The following is a 10,580-nucleotide window of genomic DNA, read 5'->3' as shown; positions in this document are numbered from 1 at the left end:
AAGCGGTGTGGGAGGCAGCAGAGCATCTCAGAGTTCCATGTGTTTACATTGTATTGGTTGATAAATTATACTGTGCAATATTAGGAAGGACGCAGGCAGTCCTAGATCCATGCCTACTCATTACCCCCTCTTCAGGTAGAATTTCCCTTTTGGGGACTGTAAGGCATTGAATCCAGGTCATTAGTTGAGAAGAAAAAGCATCTTCCAAAAATTTATGACAATGAAAGAATTCTCATGGTTATTTATTGATTTGTAGAACAGAAGACATGTTCATGTGAGAATTTAAAATAACCTGCTATATCTACTTAAAAAAATAGTAACCTAAAGATGGTTATATATAAAGCAAATGCAATTATACTCAATCCTTTTTTTTTTTAATTTAAATTGAACCCTAGGTATATGAGTAATTTAAAGTGTAGCATAAAGTTAAGGATCTGTGAAATTTAATTAAAATAATTAATTTGATTCATTATTCCTTGTAACATAACTTTGCCTTAGCCTTCCCTTTTTTCCTTCCAAATAACACCCTTTTAAAACTTCATTGGCATTAAGATTTAGACTAATTAATTATATCCACATATAAAATTGAAATTCTGACAGTTTTCCTGTTTTTCACATTGGTAAAAACTGAAAAGGCTACAAAGAACTGATTTGTATTATTGAGAAAAGATGTGAAAATGGGTATGGTTAATTAATTAGAAGATTCAATCCAAGATTTTCATCTTTAATTTGTATATAGAAGCCTTCTTCATTGTTGCTCATATCCTGCACCCCAAATCCCTTGTAATATGATTAGGGATGAGACTGGAGGCAATGTGACCAAACCAGAACAAAAACGTCTGTCAGCCCCACACTTTGTTTCTGAACCTCTAGAGATGTCTTGTAGATAACTCAAGTTATGTGAAGAAACAGTTTTTAAACCACTTTGACTTTAGATCTCGTGCCAAAATCCAAAACCAAAAAACTCTACCAAAAACCAACATGAAAAATAAATCCCACCAGAACTTTAAATATAGAATAACTATTCATAAATTTTTCTGTAAAGAGGAAAAATAGAGGTGGTTTATATTTTGATGAAGGCATAATATAATTGAGTTTAAAAGATTTGTTAATTTTTTTTTTAAAGCCAAGAGTAAGTTCTAGTTTTCATTTTAGTATAAAGTCATAATTTAAAATGTATAGAAAGTGAAGGAGAAAAGGAAAATGACCTTACCAGTTCCCCATTTTTGACCACAATTTTCATGTAAGATTACAAGGAGGGAACAGGGAAATCTTTATAACTCATTTGTTACCAAAATTCAAGTTTCACTTATAATATTCACATTATAAATTTGCATATCATTTGTAAATTTATTTTTACAAAGACAAATTAAAATGCCTTTTAATCTGTAATTTGGAAAAAAAAATCAGTGCCTTGAACATAGTAAATATATGTTTAGTCAAACTGAATTAATATTTATGGTTATTGTTCCCTGTTTTAAACAAAGTAAGAGATAGTTATCTAAGCTTGCCTTTTGTTTTTTTTTTCCTTTCCCCTATCAGCCATTATGATTGCAATTGTTGTCTTTGGTAATCATATGGGAATTTTAGTAATGTTTAAGGCAAAGAGAGTATAAGTCTTTATTATAACACCTCCCTTTAAATAATTAACATCATAATAGAATATTTGCATAATAAAAAGATTGTCATAGCTCAGGTAATGGCTCATTTTATTTCAAGCATTATTGGACAACAAATTTTTAGTACAAGAACAACAGTAACAAAATCTGACTGGAGATTGTTGTAACAGAAGTTAACTTGTATTGTAGACAGGCCTTCTCGTATGATGAGGACTCATTTTAAGGCAATTTAAAACTGAAAACAGGTATAAATTAGGTTTTTATTTTTTTTGAAACAATTTATTCAAAGATGCCACATTGAGATGGCTTTCTTTAGGTCTTAAGATCTTGCAGATTTATATATTTTGTATTAGTTAGCCTTTGGTAACTTCAGGATCTCAGCTATCTGGGATGACTTTTTGTTTTAGTTTAGATTATATTTTGTAGTGAAACTGGACAATGATACCCGAGTGAGGGAGGGTGATTGTTAATTTATCTTTTAAAAACCTTGAATTAAAATGTATAAAATCACATTAATTTATTAAATACTTAAGCACATTTTGCATTTGTTGCACTATCCAAGGTATATTTATATTGAAATTGGTATTTCAATATCAGATGTAAAAATCACAATGTTTGTATTGATTGGAAAATGAAGTTGTCTATATTCTGTAAAGAATGATTAAAGACTTTGCTTTATTTGATTAAGTGGAAGTACAAATTGACACTGTCAGCCAAGGTTTGGATGAAACTAGGTATGGCCTCCCCTTCTCACTATAGACAAGATTATACCAGATTTCCTCTCCTGTTGAATATATTATTTTGTTTTATTCCTATAAGACATTTTTATTCTCTCCTTATTCAGTTTCTAATGTCTTATTATTTTTTATGTCATTACCAAGGAAAGCTGAATATTCATTATGAATTGTACCTTAGTTTCCAAATTATTTGACATTATAAAACTAAACATCCATAAGATTTATTGAATTTGTTAATTAGTTGTTTGATATCATTCATTTTTTCTTCTTTCATTCTTTAGAGTTTTGTTTTTGTTTTTTTAATCAAAAGAGTTCTATTTTATAAAACCATGTGCAGATACAACAAATTATAAATCAACATGTTTATTTTAATGGTGAGAGAATGGGGTGTTCAGATTACCAGATTGTTACCATAACTATCTGAAAGGAAGCATAAGATGGTGGATAGAGAGTTGAACTCAGTCTTAGGTTAGGTTCGAGTCCTTGCTTTTGATACATCCTAGTGATGTGACCACTTAATCCTGCCTTGGCCCAGGAAACTCTCTTACGAGTATAAATTGCAATTGCTAATGTGCATTTTAGGGCAGCTAGTGACTCAGTAGATAGAACAATGGGGATGAAGTCAGGAATAGTCACCTTTGTGAACTCAAATCTGGCCTCAGATACTTACTAGTTATATCATGCTAGGCAAGACAATTAGTTTGCATTGGTTCCTCATCTATAAAATGAGCTGGAGAAGGGAATGGCAAACCATTCAATGCCAATAAACCTCAGTGGGTTCAGGAAGAGTTGTATTCAAATGAATAACAACAACAAATATGCATTATATATAGGGAGTTTCCATACCTGGAATTCCTTGCACTAATGAAGTCACAGGTTTTGGCCAAAATAACAAACAAAAAAGATCATATCCACCATACAGACATGCTTAATTTTTAAATAAGTAGATCACAATAAAATATATTTTGCATAAAAACTATATAGATTGTAATTTCATCTTTTCTTGATCATTCAGAAGATATTTCAGAATCTTATCTGACTTGTATTCCTTGTTGTGAATATAAGTTATCTTCTGTAGATATATATAATAGATTTTTGTAATTAATAGAAACTTCAATAGAATAACTGATATTTCATTGTTCTTTTTTTTTCCTCAAAGATTTTTCATTTCTGTAGCAAAATATATGAAATGTTAAATTTAATTGTACCAAATTCTGGGCACAATGAAATGATTACTGCAATTGTTATTGATTCTCATTTTGATAAGACATTTACATATCATAAACTACACTATAGGATCAAGCAGTCTGAGTGCATGATAAAGTTTTATTATTTTAAATTATATGAAATAATTCAAAGTAGGGCAATAAAATATGTCAGAATAGAGTGTTAGGGGTTCTACTTTAATGAATAAAATATTTCTAATTAATATACTGATTGTTTATATCTAAATGAATACTTACCAAATACTTGAGATAGTTTGTATTATAAAGTAATTTAAACATTCCCCCTAAAATTGTGTTTAAAGTATCAGTTTACTTTTAAAAAATGGTTTTTTTCCCCCTCACCAAAAGTCTATTTTATCCAAATCTTATTTTAAAAAACTTTAATTGTATTTTTAAAATTGCAAATAGCAGGTTTCAAATTATATGAAATTGTTGTATACACCAGAGTCCTAAATAGGGTGAATGGTGTTTTGCTCAGGTTGCCAAATTTAGAGGACATTCATTAATTACACACCTTCAACTAAGGTAAAAACAACTAAGCCTTGCAAGATTATTTAGAGCAAGAATAATAGAATAATTAGTTGAAATATGAAGATAACAAATGCAATTTGTTCTGTTCTCTGGATAAGCTCTGTATTATTGTCTTGAGGTCTTTTTGTCTCTTTTATGTCTGTCTGTCTTGTCTATCTCTCCCCCTCCCTCCCTCCTTTCCTCCCTCCTTCTCTTGTACTCTCTCTCTCATTCTTTGTGCCTGTCTCTGTCTCTTTCTATTCCTATCTTTCGCTCTCTCTCTCTCTTCTCTCTATCTCCCTCTCTTTCTTCTCTTCTCCCTTTCCTGCCACCAACAGGCATTTTATAGCACATTATCCAAGGTCTTTCTTCTAAATCCCAGCTTCAACTGGTTGATAATTTATATGGGATCTTATAACTGAATATTAGTGGTTGTGAAATTATGATTTATTATATTTTATATGTGCTATAATTTGGCTGATTCCTTTGTGTAGCCACAGATTCCTTCAGCACTTTAAAACCTAAATGAAAATTTTCTAGAAAATCGGGGTATGGGGAAGAGAGAAGCTTTCAAAACCCCTTAATAGTACTTTTCCATTGTTATTAACAATGAACACTTTCAGCATAATTCCAGAATCTTGTTGTGCATGTTACCAGGATGGAGAGTAGTAAAGAAACTGAGAGTATCTCTTCCAAAGAAGTACAAGGAGAGCAAAACAATGGTCAAAGCAATAGGTAGCCGGAATTGAAAGGTAAGTAAAAAGTCCAGTCCTTTAGTACCAGGAGAGGAAAAAAACAAGAGATCTAAGATATACAGCCTGGGAAGGAAAAAATATTTCTGAAGTTAACACCTACACGGCTCCTAACTCGGAACTCCTGGATGCTTGATATTATCCCCACATTTCCCCATTTTTTATGCCTAACCCAGAGCCTTCATCTCTACCCATTAAGTTCCCTCTCATCTACAAAATCACAGAACAAGAGACCTCAGAAGCCAGCTAATCCAATTCAATCCCTAAAGAAATCTGTTGAACACTCAATTGGTCACTTCTGAAAAAACTCCAAGGTAAAGAAACAAAGAGACAGCCCATTCTACTTTGAGACAGCTCTAAGTGTGGGTGGGTGTGGGTGTCTAGGTGTATGGTGTTTCTTTTCTTTTAAATATGCCAATTCCCTTCAACTAATCTCCTTATAACATGGACTCAAGACCTTTCATTATCGTGATTGCCTTTCTCTGGACACTGTCCAGCTTGTTAGTATCCTTTTTAAACTGTGGCAATTTAAGCTGATGGCAGTAATCTGTCATCATCTGAACTGATGGCAATAATCTAGATGAGGTCTGAATAAGATAGAGTACAATGGAACTGTTGAGGTTCAGAAGAGACCCCAAAAAGTTGGGGTTGCAGACTGGTGTCACGAGGTGTCTCAAAATATTTTTTTGCAAAAATTTGCAGATTTGATCCTATATTTAAGTCAAGGGGCAAAGTTTATTGTAATTGTAATGCCAATTCCAAAATAATTTTAGTAAAGAACCAGCAGCAAGATCATTTTATAGAAAAAAGACAGAGATCAGGTGCTTCATGTCACTGATATGCTAATTTTGTGGCCCAGAGGAAGAACTGAGGAGTGGTCTTAAGAATTTGGTTATCACTGACCAGCAGATCATGTATCTGAAAGTCAGAAATGTTTGTTGACTGACATTGTTAGAAGAGCACTCCCAAGGTTGGGGAGACCTCGGGATCACTGATTTTAAAGCCAGAAGACTTGAGGATTATTGACAGATTGTTAGAACAGTAGCACTCTAAGGTCAAGGGGACCTCCTTACTGCTGTTTTCCATAGAAGTTATACTCCCTTCAGAACCTTGTTCCTGGAATGCCTCTGGAATGAAAACTTCTGCCTTAAGTCATGGAACCTGCATATATAGCTTGAAGCTGGCAGGTAGAGTAGTATAGGAAAAGTGTCTGCACTTCTATTTTAAGAGTCAGGGAAGATGTATTTCTGTTCTCTCAAATTAGAATCCTAAATTCACTTGTGTAAAGAAACATTACCCTATAGGGTAGTTAACTGTGGCTTATTGAAAAGGAGGAGTCCTGAGTTCTAGCTCTGTCTGCCACTGATTTGGCAAATTACTTTGAGTTCTCAACTCCTTTTTTCTGAGTCTCAGTTTCCTTATCTCTAAAATGAGAATGAATTGAATAACATCCAAAGTCTCATCTAGCTGGAAATGGCTATCCACTGGTATTTATGGTCTCTTCCAGTTTTAAATACAATGATTATATGTAACAGTTACTCTTTTATCTACTATATCTCAAATTCCTTATGGGTCAGATGGGACCCTATGTGCTACCCTGGGAACCTGATTATATATACTATTGTTTCTGTGGGAACATTACATTACAAAAAATCAACTTTTAAACACAAACTCAGTAGAGTTTGAGGAATTCCTTTATTGGTTTTAATAATAAATCCACCAGCTTCTTTTACTATTAGACATCTAAAAATAATTTTATTCAGAAAATTAAATCTTAAAATATAGTGAACGGAAATGTACAATTGTTTATAAACCTCTTATGTTCAAGTCACTCAGGTCATTCTTTAATACTGCTAAATGAATACTCATCCCAAAGAGATAGGAAAATGATATTGCCTTAGTTTTAGTGATATATAGACCAAAAGTTTAGAACTGCAGAAAGATATTGTTAGAGGTTGCAATAAAAACCAAAAATGGTAAAGTTCAAAAATCTCTGCAGTATCTGTGGTACATGTTGTAGAAAGCTCAAAACTATACAAATTATACTTACAAGTATGAATATAAACATCTACACAGTCCAAAACAAGAAGTCAGGAATAGATATATTTGTTGCCGCTAGTCATTAGTTTCTTTCAATTTGTACCTCAGTAAGTAAATTCAGAATTGTCATAGCATGGGCTACTACTCCAAAAAAGAAGGCTAGGCTATTGAATTCCAAAGTTCATGACTTACTTAAAAGCCTTGATGAAACCTATTCTTTAAAAAGGAAATTAAGATATTTTTGAGAAAGATGTGGTCTCACAAAAGTTACTTTCCATCTAGCCAGGTTTTCTAATTGTAATTGTTAGTTAATATCTGAATCACTTTTTAAAGTGTAGATTGCTTTGGGAAGAGGCATTTCTGTTGATTGACATATGTGTATCAATAAGTTCAAGACATATTAAAATAAAAATATTTTTGTTGCACTAAAGTTTCTCCTATTCATTTTGTTGGGCATTATACTATATACCTAGCAACTCTCTACCTAACATCTATAAGTGCTATTTTTCCCTGTGGGATGACATAGGATATCTTAAAATTTCTCTAAAGGACAAATCAGTAATTAATACTTAAGAAGACTTTGTGTGGGACAGTGATCCTTATTCAAATTAAAATCAGATACTCTCAAAGTAAAAAGAACAACAAAAGGACTTATGATCTCAGGAGAAAAGGCAACTCCCAATATCAGTGGAGGAATGCAAAGCACAAATTGAAAAACACAAGATTAAATAGGCCCTAAATGCAAAAGCCTCCTCTTCTCCCCACCCCCACTTTTTCTCCCATTGTCTGGGAAAATCCAGGCTTATACTCTAAATGCAGAAATCTATCCTAGAAACAAAAGAATGCTAATAAGTAACAAATTCTTAATTCATATTTTCCTAGAGAACTACTATACAAGCAGATATTCTGGATGAGAGAATTCTGTTACTTGAATTTCCAAAGGCATCATCACCTTTAAAAATCAGCACTTAAATGCTAATTAAGAGGTGTGTGTATATGGGAAAAAGGAGGGGAAATGTTCATCCAAGATACCTGCAGCTTTTTTTTGACTTATTGCAGTCTCAAGTCACAATTACAGTATAGTTCTAGGTCACATTCCCATGAGAGGTCTTCACTCAAGTTTATCCTATTCATATTATACTTCAATATTATATGGATCCATGATGTCATTAATATGGGTATTTCCTCCAATGTGGAAGGTCACTTATCTATGCTTTCTCATTCTCTGTGACTCTAGTCCAAATTTTTCCATATATTCTCAATACACTATTCTCTGGGTCTTTCTCTAGATCTCTTGAAATTGGGAGGATACCAGTGAGACAAATTATCCATACACTGATCTTGATGAATCACCACTCTAATCTCTTGTTTTGTTCGTATTCATGCCTTTCCTTTTGTATGATTTTTCATTGCCAATTTGTTGCAGTTTTCTCACACCCACCATATGAATGAATAAATAAATTAATTAATTAATAATTTACAGAGAGGATTCTAAGAAAATGGTGGAATAGGATGGAAAAATCTTCTGTTCTCTAAATTTCCTTCTCAAAATAAACAAACAACAATAACAAAAACAGAATGTCACCTCAGAGCAGAAGAAATGAACACCACATAAACCCTCCTAAGACAGTTTGAAAAGACCCCAGGAAAAACAGGGGCAGAGGTTTAGCCTGGGTGAAGTGCCAACATTTTCAGGCCAACTTTGCAGAATCAATAAACAATGATCTCTGTAAGCAGATGGGGTGAGAGGCAGATTTAGCTTTTCATTTAGCCAAGTGTAAGAGTCTCACAGCTGAGAAGGAGAAAATTAAAGGACCTTACATTGTAGAGAGACATCAAGAATAGTTATGCTGATCAAAAGCATCTGTGACTGTGAGGAAGAGCTTAGCATACACCACACAGTAGTAAGAGATAGGGTCCCTCTTGATCCTGGACACTTGCAGGAAAGCAACTGGTTTCAGTTCCAGAGCAGAAACAACTGTTCTTTGCAGCTACCAGAAGAATGGCAGGGAGTGAGATCATTTGCTAGGGCCCCCTAGTTATCCCTTAGGGATGGAGAGGAGAGTCCAAGATTAGGCCTTAGGACAGATCTTAGGAAATAATAGTAATAAGGACCTAAGACTCATGTATCATTTCTCACACCTCAGGACTAAAACTTATTGATGAGGTGTGAGAATTGAGAGTAAGAGATCCCCTCCGGTTCATGTCACAGGTCCCTTTGAAACAATTCACAAACCTGAAATCTGTGGCAAAATTATTTACACTAAGAAGACAGCTTTCTAATGGTCAAGGTCCTGTTTGGGAACTAACAAAGTTGTGTTTACACTGAGAAGAAAATATTTTCATCAGTGGGCCAAGTTCAGAAAGGCAAATAGCTCCTGATTAAGAATTGGCAAAGGTGGGTTAACTCTGAGAAGAAAATATCCTCATGTGGGCAAAATCCTATTAGGACTTAGCAAAGATTCGGGATTCAGAGTAGCCTTTTATGAACCTTCTAAGGCTTGGAGCTTCAATTCAATTCAAAATTGAATGAGATTACTTAACTGGGAACAGTGTTGCCTCTTCCAGGTTCTGGGAGAGATTGAGACTCAGGAATTCCCCCCAAAGGGGGAATGCAATTTCAGGGCCCCCCAAAGGTTAAAGGGGGCACAATTTACATCATTTCCCCCCTAAATTAGTCCCCCCAAATTCATTTGGGATAACAGGATGAAGGTCTTATCTTCTGTAGTTGCTTCAAGCCAGCACAGGTTGTAGAGCTATCACTATGTTCAATGGGGCTTCAGATCTGAAGATAGCTGCAGCTCAGACCAGGAGATGTGGAGTGTTCCATGATCTTCAGGCTGAAGGAGTAGTTAGAAGTTCGTAACTTGGAGCCTGGAGGAAACAAATCTCAGTAGCAGATTAAAAATGGGATATCATCCAGGGTGGAGATGGTGACATTTGGGAATGGGGCCCAAATGCATCAGGTCCCATCTGTGGGCTGCCTTAAGGATGCTGATGGCCCACCCAACAATCATGAATGCCCCACTACCCACGGAGCTCCCTAGCTGAAAGGGTAAGAAGAAATTAACTGTTGGCAGGGGGACATCAAGAAAAGCCAGGAGAGAAAATGCTTGGAGAAAAGTTCTTATGGTGAGAAAGAAAGGAGGGAAATTATAGTGAGATAAAGGAGGACATAGACAATTTCACCCTTCTTTCCCCAAAGTGCTTACAGGAGCACTCTGAAATATCTGAGAAGTAAAAGCTGGACTATTTGTCACTCTGCAAGGAGCTAGGCAGACTTAGGTGAGGTATGAGCTTCTTTAGCAAGCACCTTGATACCTCTTGAGCCTTCTCAGTCCTGCAGGGAAAAGCTTCTACCCAGTTAGTAAAGGTCTGGACAAAGATCAAAAGCAACTTGAAATCAATCTCCCCTGGGTATGTGCTCCTTCTCTGAACAGGCTTCAGGAGAGAAGGTTTAACAGCTAAAAGGTGGCTTCAGGGTATTTGTTCCAGTGGGTTATAAGGAGGAAGGGGGAGAGTTAAAAGGGAGGAGTAAGAATCAGGGAGCTGGAGATCAAAACCAGGGGTGAAATGGGCAGCAACCCTAGCAGCTAGATCTGCAACCCTATTTCCCTTAGCTTGAAGTGAATCTCCCTTCTGGTGTCCTTTACAAAATATGACTGAAACCTCTCTGGGTTTATGGACAGATCATAG

At 34.9% G+C, this 10,580-nt stretch overlaps 1 protein-coding gene across 1 annotated transcript in view; it reads left to right on the top strand.

Annotated features, from left to right (window-relative positions):
- The window catches only part of SLC9A2 (solute carrier family 9 member A2), a 128,546-nt gene extending 121,232 nt beyond the window's left edge, over positions 1-7,314 (top strand). Inside the window, exon 12 of the mRNA XM_051984323.1 lies at positions 1-7,314. This exon is cut by the window's left edge and continues 1,400 nt beyond it. The gene's annotated coding sequence lies outside the window, so the exon portion shown is untranslated.
- The last annotated feature ends 3,266 nt before the right edge of the window (positions 7,315-10,580 follow it).

This window comes from Antechinus flavipes, chromosome 3, assembly GCF_016432865.1.
Source record: "Antechinus flavipes isolate AdamAnt ecotype Samford, QLD, Australia chromosome 3, AdamAnt_v2, whole genome shotgun sequence".
Lineage (NCBI taxonomy): Eukaryota > Metazoa > Chordata > Mammalia > Dasyuromorphia > Dasyuridae > Antechinus > Antechinus flavipes.
This window is presented reverse-complemented; position numbering and strand designations above follow the sequence as displayed.